Genomic DNA, 8958 nt, shown 5'->3' on the forward strand with positions numbered 1-8958 from the left:
ATGAAAGAGACGTTACTGGGGCCTGCTCGAGGCAATCGACGAATAACAGGATGATGAAATGAAAATGAAATGAAAAAAGTTTGGTTAGAATTTTCTATTATAATACCAGATGTTCTGATTCATGAAGATTTTATGTGTTCATGTGTCTTTTCTATCATCCAAAAACATCTTTCTATGAGTTTAAAAAGTTTTGACCAAGAATTTCTTAGACCAATTGGAATGATCTTATAGGAGTAATAGTATTGAAAATCCTTTAACTTTGCAACGATTTTGTGGATTGTGTCATCATGAGAGTTTTCTTTTGGAGGTTCCAATTAGTAACTAATTTGAATCATTCATTAATAGTGGATCTCTAACAATTTACAATTTTCAACATTTATCTTTATTTTTTTTATCATACTCTTGAGTATACAATTGAATAAATTGAGTTTTCAAAGACAAGTTGAATGCATGACCAAGAACAGATCTGTACACTGTTCACAATAACCAGAAGCGGGAAACAACTCGAGTGGCCAAACAAACAACTGGATAAAGAAACCGGTACATTTACAAAATGGAATACTATGCAGCTGTTAGGAAAGATGAAATTATGACATTTCCTCATAAGTGGATGGTCATAAGAGTATCATGTTAAGTGAAATGATTCAGAATGCGAGGGACAGACATAGAATGACTACATTCATTTGTGGACTACAAAATAACATATTATGAGGTTGATACCCAAGGACAGTAGAGGCAAGGGCCAGGAAAATTGCTCCGGTTGGAAACCTTTCTTATGAACTGGAGGAGAATTTGATGAGATCAGTGGGGATTCCTGATTTCATAATAAGTGCAGGGATCACTCAGGATGAGACAGGTGTGCTGAAAGTCGATAAAGGACCAAACGTGAGAGCCCCTCAGTATCTATATTGCAAAATCATAATGCCCCATAGTAGAGAAACATTATGGGGAAAATTGCCACAGAAGCAGTGGGAAGGGTGGGTGGGTGGGGATACTCGGGACATTGATGGTGGAAAATGTGCACTGGTGGAGAGATGGGAGTTCTATCATTGAAGGACTGAAACTTAAACATGAAAGTTTTGTGACTGCGTCTCATGGTGATTCAATAAAAAAGAATTATCATTTATAATCCTTCTTTCCTCACCTCAGTGGAGATTTGGTTGTTCTCACAATAAATCCTGAGAGAAAAGCGATTACTCTCCAAAAGGCTGTCAGAGAAATGAGAACTTTTGATACCTCTGCGAGTAGTCAATTATCCCAACTTTGTTTTCTGCTCTGCTCTTGCAGAACTCTGTGGACTCAGGCTGATGTAATGGGAAAGTTTCTGAAGTGAACACCTGAGGGGAATTTCATTAAAAAACTTTCCTAAATTGATCCATTTGCAACTCAGACAGTAATTTGTGTGTCCATGGGCACATCGGAAAGTTTCCTGAGCTCAAAGTGACAGGGTCTCTGGGGACCAAGTCACTGGTGTGTTTTTATAGCCCTGGATTAACACACAGGCATTCACCCGCAGCCTGGCAGAGGGTCCCGTCAACTTCGCCAGCCTCAGACTCAGTAAGTACCTCCTGTCTCTGCTCCTGCTTGAAGGAAGAGACAGGGATTTTTCTTTAGAAAATTTTCTTTCCCTTGGATTGGAGAGGTAGAGCAGGGAATAGAGTGTTTGCCTGGCCCGTACCAGCCACGGGTTCCAACATTCTCAATTTTCCATAGGGTCCCACTAGCACTGCCAGGATTGTTTTCTGAACGCAGAACCAGGAGTAACCTGAGCATCACTAGGTGTGACCCAAAATGACAAAAAAGGGAGAAGAATTTATTTTTCTGATTCTGTTTTTGTGGACACGCTTTCTAACGCTAAGCTCACCTGAGTTCCTATACTCATGATATCCAGGGGTTGGGGTTGATTTCTTCTTTGTTTTGTTTTATGCCTTGAGTCACACCAAGTGATGCTGAGGGGTTACTCCTGTCTCTGCTAGCAGGAATTACTCCTGCTGGTGCATGGGGGACCTTATGGGATGGTAACTGGTCAGCTGTTTGCAAGACAAGCAGGAATTACTCTGGTCGTGTTCAGGGGATACTGGGAATGGAATCCTGGTTGGCTGTGTGAAAGGCAAGGCCCTACCCACTGTACTATCACTCTATGCCCATCAATTTATGATTTTCTTCTTTGCAGTTTGAACCATCTACTTTGTTATAATTTTTATTCTACTGTAATTTCTTTTTAATTTCACTTTGGTTGTTTGGGGGCCACACTGACGGTGCTCAGGGATCATTCCTGGTGGGTTCCAGGGACCCTACACAATGCCAGGGATTAATCCCAAACCCACCATGAGCAAGGAAAGCATCCTCTGCACTAGACTATCACTCTGGCCCCTTTTTTGGCTCTTAAACTGCATTTTCATTTAAAGGTATTTTTAAACTTTTAGTGGCATAACTCGTTCTATTAGCAACAGATGCAACAAGTTACTTAGAATGTTATATCCTCACTCATTCACTGACACAGCAACTGTGTTCACCTTTCCACTCTGATTAAACATTTTTTTTCTGAGTTCACTTTTCTTTTGTTTCTCTTCCCCCCATCTATGCATTTATCCATGATTTTTTTTTTTGCTTTTTGGGTCACAACGATGATGCACAGATGTTACTCTGGCTCATGCAATCAGGAATAACTCCTGGCGGTGCTCGAAGACCATATGGGATGCTGGGAATCAAACCCGGGTCAGCCTCGTTCAAGAGAAACGCCCTACCCACTGTGCTATAGCTCCAGCCCCCTCATTGATTTTTAACTTTTCTCCCTAACTCCGCTTTTCATTTATTTTTCTTAGAGATTATGAGCTAATAACCACAGTATTGGAACTATTGGGGTCGACAGTGCGGGGGGGGTCTTGCCATGAATGTAGCTGATTCAAGTCTGACCCCCGACAGCTCTTAGGGTCCCTGAGGCAACCAGGAGTGATCCCTGATTACGGAGACAGGAGTAAGCCCTGAGTACTGCTAAGTTTGGTCCCAAAAATAAACAAAAGATCATTAGAACTATCTTATCTAGTTCTGCTTAATTTATGATTTTAGGGTTGTTTGGGGAATTGTTTTATAAATTTTAGAGTTTTTAATTTTGGTAAGAATTTTCTATCACAATACCAGATGTTCTGATTCATAAATATTTTATGTCTTCAAATGTCTTTTTCTGTCATCCAAAACTATCTTTCTATTATTTAAAATGCTTTGACTGAGAATTTCTTGGACCCATTAGAATATTTTATATGAGTAAGACTGCTGAAAATCCTTTAACTTTGCAACTGTTTTATGACTTGTGTCCTCAGAATGATAGTTTTCCTTGGAGGTTTCAATTCTTAACCAATGTAGATCATTCATTAACATTGAATCAAGACATCTAACAATTTATAACTTTCAACATATATCTTCTCTATTGCTTTATCATACTATTGAAGATATAATGGAATAAAGTGGGCTTATTCATTCTTGATATGTTCATACTTATGACCTACAGTAGTGAGTTTGGCATCTTGTAGATTTTGTTATAATATCTTGGATCAATTGTTTCTCCCTTAATCTTACAATATTTTTGTACTACAAGATTTTTTTGTTCCTGTTGCGGCCAAACCCGGTGATGCTCAGGGTTTACTCCAGCTTTGAGCTCAGGAATTACTCAGGGTGGGGTCCGGGACCATAAGGGATGCCAAGAGCCAAACCCTATCAGCTGTTGCCAGACAAACGCCCTCCCTCTGTGCTATCACTCTAGCCTTGTATGGGTTGTATGATTGGTTGGCTGGATTTACTTTCTGGATCACACCTGGCAATGTTCAGGGGAGACTCTTGCTCTGCACTCAGAAATTACTCCTGGGAGTGCTGTGGGGACTATATGAAAAGCTGGGATCAAATGGGTCGAACACGTGCAAGGTAAACTGCCTCCCCTCTCCACTCTCACTCCAGTCCTATGTATGAGATGTTTCAATAAACCTGTGCTCATTTGTCATTTGGTAATCTGACTTATTTTGCCCAATCTTAAGTCAATATGTTCATTTGATTCCTAAGGTGAAAAAATTTTAGCATGTTTGTGAATTCCCTAAAGGCTTACACTATTTGCCTTATGTTCCTTTTTGCTTTTAGGCCACAGGACTGTGCTCAAGACTTACTCCTGGCTCTCTGCTCAGGGATCAGTCCTGCTGGGGCTCAGGGGACATGTGGTACCAGGGATAGAACCCAGGACAGCAAGGCAAGTATCCTCACGCTGTGCTATTGCTCCAAGCATTTTGTATGCTATTTTGAAAACACTGTTAATTACTTACCTGCATATATTTTACTTCATCTAATAATTGACTGAAACAAATTCTTCTTTAAATAATTCTGTGCTCATTTCACTCATGACTATCCCTACTTTGGAAATGTTGTACAAGCTTTGCTTCTATCCCGCTGAAAAATTACATCAACCCGAAGGAAAAAGATGAGTTTATTCTTATTCCTAATGACAATTTTTTTCTGTCTTTGCCACTTGTGGTGATGCTCAGGGGCTTCTCCTGGTGCTGCACTCAGGATTTACTCCTTGCAGTGCCCAGGGAACCATGTGGGATCCCGGAGATTATACCCAAGCTGGCCTCGTGCAAACCAAATGCCTAGCCACTGAACTATGGCTTTAATCCCGATAAGAAATATCAATATTGTGAGCAGAATAAGAATGTGGTGAAGCAAGTCAGAACCAGAGTTAGAAGTGACAATAAATGAATGTCAGAGGGTGACGGGGGTGGGTACTGAAGATGGCTTTCCTGAGCACCACACTACCAAAATGGAGCAGGAGTTGGGTTAGGCAGTGCCACAGAGAGTCAGGATCTATGGAGGGAAGACAGTGATTCAGGTTCAGTTAACTTGTCTGCAGGGAAAGCGACAGAGGTTGTGGGTGGATGAGTAGTGTTTCAAAATGAGTGACTGAGAATCAACTGGAAGTAGGCTTGGGATCAAAAGGAACATTTCAATCCTCAGGGGTACATTTAAGGGGCAGAAAGGAGAGAGAATCACACATACAACAGGTTTGTGAGTGTGTTGCATGTGAGTTTTTAATTGAATCACTGTGAGATAAAGTCACAAGCTTTCTAGATGGAATTACAGTCATTCAATACACACATTCCTCAAACAGTGTGCATTTCCCACCACTGATATCCCTAGTCTTACTCCTCTGTCTCTGTATCTGTCTCTGCCTCTGTCTCTTTCTATGTCTTTCTCTCACTCTCTCTGTCTCTCTCCTTTTGAGCATTACAATTTTCAATTCACATACTGAGAGTTCATCCTGTTCGGCCCTTTACCCACTTTCACCACACATCTCCCACCCAGAGCAATCTGTTCCAACCATCATTGTCACAATTCTTCCTTCTCTACCCCAATTGCCTTCTCCTCCAGCCCTGAAACAGGCTTCTTACCATGGACCAATCGTCCTGGCCCGTGTTTCCACTGTCCGTGGTTGTTAAACTTACACTGTGTTTTTTTTTTTTAAATCCCACAAATGAGTGCAGTTGTTCTACGTGTGTCCCTTTCCCTTTGACTTTTTTCATTCTGCATGATACTCTCCATGTCGATCCATTTATCAGCAAATTTCATAGTATCCTTTGTTCTAACAGCTTTATGGTATGTAGACCACTTCAGGCTCATGACCCTTCTCTAGCCTGAATTCCGGCCGTCACACAAAGGGAAAATTGGACCCACAGAATTGGCCTTAGATTTCCTCCTTTGGGTTATTTTTTTTTTTTTGAGGCACCACACCAGGCAAAGCTCAGTGCTTACTCTTGTTCTGCACTCAGAAATCATTCCCAGCAGTGCATGGGGCACCATATGGGATGCGGGGAATGAACCCACATTGCCCACATGCAAGGCAAATGATCTACCCCAGGAAAGCGTTCTTGGGAAGCTGTGACTAATGGTAGAGAAGACGATGAAGATAATATCCAGGACAAATATTAAGACCTACACTGAAACAATCTCCCTATGAATTCATGGAAACTCCAAGAGACCCAGGTCAGAATGGTGAGATGTGTGAAATTCACCCCCTAAAGGAACCCTATGATCGGGATATTAAGAAAAACAAGTTTAGAACAGAGGGAAGCAGACAGACATGTCTAGGACATACTAGATTAGCAAATTGTCACTGAATCTATCCTGTAAGGATGCTGCTGATTGGCCATTTGCAATATCTGGGTCTCTGTCTTCATGCACCCCTTATTGTGCCGTGTCTACTCACAGTGATGAACATGTCTGTCAAGTTAAATGGTGGCTCACTTGAGGGGAACCATCAGGCAGGAGCAATATGGGTGGAAAATGGCGTGTCTGTGTGATCCCTGTTTGAGTGACCCTAAAACTTGGATAGTCCTGAGTTATTTGGCACATTATCTGTGACCAGATTTGCAGAAGTCATTTGCAGAAGAGAAATCTAAAGAATCGGATAGACCTGGGATACTCTAAGCCAGGATCAGGAGAGAGACCAGAATGATGAGATGTAAAATATTGATCCAATAATAGGATTGAAAAGATTGTACGGGGGCTGGAGTGATAGTATATATGGGAGGGCATATTCCGTGCTCATGGCACACCAGGATTCGATCTCCAGCACCCTATAGTGTCCCCAGAGAACCTCCTGGAGTAATTCCTGAGTGCAGAGCCAGAAGTCACTCCTGACCAAGCACCATGACTAATAAACTCAAAGGCAAAACAGATGACTTAAATGATTTTATGTTTCTGGACCATATTCCCAATTACGGAAATGCATTAAAGTTGTCAAGTTAAAAATAATCAATTTAAGTCTCGTATGACTAAAACATAAAATATGTTATCGTTTCAAAATGTTCAACAGGATACAAAGCGAACTTCTCTGAAAACAGTCAACTGAAATCATCCAATAAAAATGGAAAAAATAGGTGTGTAGAGACAGTAGAGGAGGGAAGGCACTTGTTTTACACATGGCTGATCCCCGACATTCCATAAGGTCCCTCAAGCACCACATAGAATAATTCCTGAGGGCAGAGCCAGGAGTAAGCCCTGAGCATCGCTGGGCGTGACCCCAAAATCAAAAACCCAAAATATGGTATCAATAAATCCTGCTTGGTGATATCGAGAACCCTCAAAAAATCTCTATGAACTAATTCTTCATTTTCTGAAAAAATGACAGTGCATTTGCAGAGTCCATTGACGTCAAGTGTAAGTCACATTCACACCAGCATGTCGTGACATTTCTCTCGGGTTCACGTGACAACAAATCTGTTATTTGTACTTTATGCAGGTCTTTATTCAATGTACCACGAAGCGTTGGACACAATAGTTCTACAAGATATGATTTTGGGAGTATTATTTTTCTTCCAATTCATATTTGGTTTTACTGGAAATTCGCTATTGCTCTCGATATACGTGAACATCTTTCTGCAAAGAGCAAAGCCAATAGATTGGATATTTACCCACTTAACTTTAGCCAACCTGATGACAGTTTTATTTGCCGGGATTCCGGAATTAATATTTTTCTTTGGAATCAGAAATTTTCTGAATGACACTGGTTGTAAGGCCGTTTTGTTCTTGTCCAGAGTGGGCCGGGGTCTTTCCCTCTGTACCACATCTTTCCTCAGTGTGTTCCAAGCCATCGTGATCACCAACAACCATGCTGAGTGGGCGTGGCTCAAATCAAACATCCACACGTGCATTTCTTCTGCCTTCCTCTTCTTCTGGATACTCAACATGCTCATCTGTAGCCAGGTCATCATTTCCATGAAAGCCCCATTCAACACTACTGGAGTGGGACTAGTTTATAACCAAAAATACTGTATGGCACATGACACAGGGACTCTGGTGTGTCTGGAATTCTTGGAGGAATGATTTTAAGAGACTTCCTGTGTGTGTCCCTCATGATCTGGACCAGCGTACACATGGTAAAGTTCCTGTTCAACCACCGCAAGAATGTCCAGCACATCCTTAGGCACAGTCTCTGCCCACCATCCTCTCCAGAGATCAAGGCCACCCACACCATCTTGGTCCAAGTGTGCTGTTTTGGCTTTTTTTATGGGTTCAACTGCTGCCTTACCATTTATATAGTATACAAACGTGAGGTACAAGTGTTAGGAAACATCACTGTTTTTCTCTCTTCCTGCTATTCAGTGATCTGTCCTTTCTTGCTGATAAGAAACCACAGAGGCCCCTTTCTGAACTGCACCTTCTTAAAAAGGAGGAAATCTTCTCCACAAACCACTGCCTTCAGAGACTTGAATACTCTCACACCATCTCTGACACAAAGTGCTCAGACAGGAAACGTTAAGTGATGTGGGGCTGGAGAGATAGGCTAGGGCACTTGTGTAGGGCACTTGCCTTGCACAGGATCGGCAGCTTGCTAGGAGTGATTTCTGAGTACAGAGCCAGGAGTGCGCCCTGAGCGTCACCAGGTATGACCAGGATGGAAAAGGAAAGTGGAAAGCTGAGACTGAGAGATGTAAAATGAAAGAAAATAACCTCTTAAATGGACATGTCTCCACCTCCACAGCTGACTGTACATACTAGATCAATGAACAGCGAGATGCAATCAAAAACATCATGGAATGACTCACCTATAGAAGGTTCACATCTGACTGTGCCTTCCAGCCAGGTTGGCTGCATGCCAGACAAGCACATTACCCTCTATTACTATCGCTCTATGGTCCCCTTTATTTCATTTATATAATAATTTTAAGTATTCATCCCTGAGAATATTGAACTGATTTATGTAATGTGGCACATTCCTCAGTTAATAAAGAGACCAAAGCTGGGTCGCACATGTGCAGGGCAAGTGTTCTAACCCACTGTGTATCTCTCCAAATACATAGACCCATAGCAAGCCCAACTGCTCATAGTAGAGAGGCAATGATTACACACAGCACTGACAAATTACGGGGGGACAGCGCCCCATTATGGAACTACCAAAAGGCTTTTTTTTTGTATTTT

The 8958-nt window shown here is 41.7% G+C and overlaps 1 pseudogene; it reads left to right on the forward strand.

Annotated features, from left to right (window-relative positions):
* The first annotated feature begins 7290 nt into the window (after positions 1-7290).
* On the forward strand, positions 7291-8303 carry LOC130022490 (olfactory receptor class A-like protein 1; annotated as a pseudogene).
* The last annotated feature ends 655 nt before the right edge of the window (positions 8304-8958 follow it).

The sequence above is a fragment of the Sorex fumeus genome, unplaced genomic scaffold (assembly GCF_029834395.1).
Source record: "Sorex fumeus unplaced genomic scaffold, SorFum_2.1 ptg000019l, whole genome shotgun sequence".
Lineage (NCBI taxonomy): Eukaryota > Metazoa > Chordata > Mammalia > Eulipotyphla > Soricidae > Sorex > Sorex fumeus.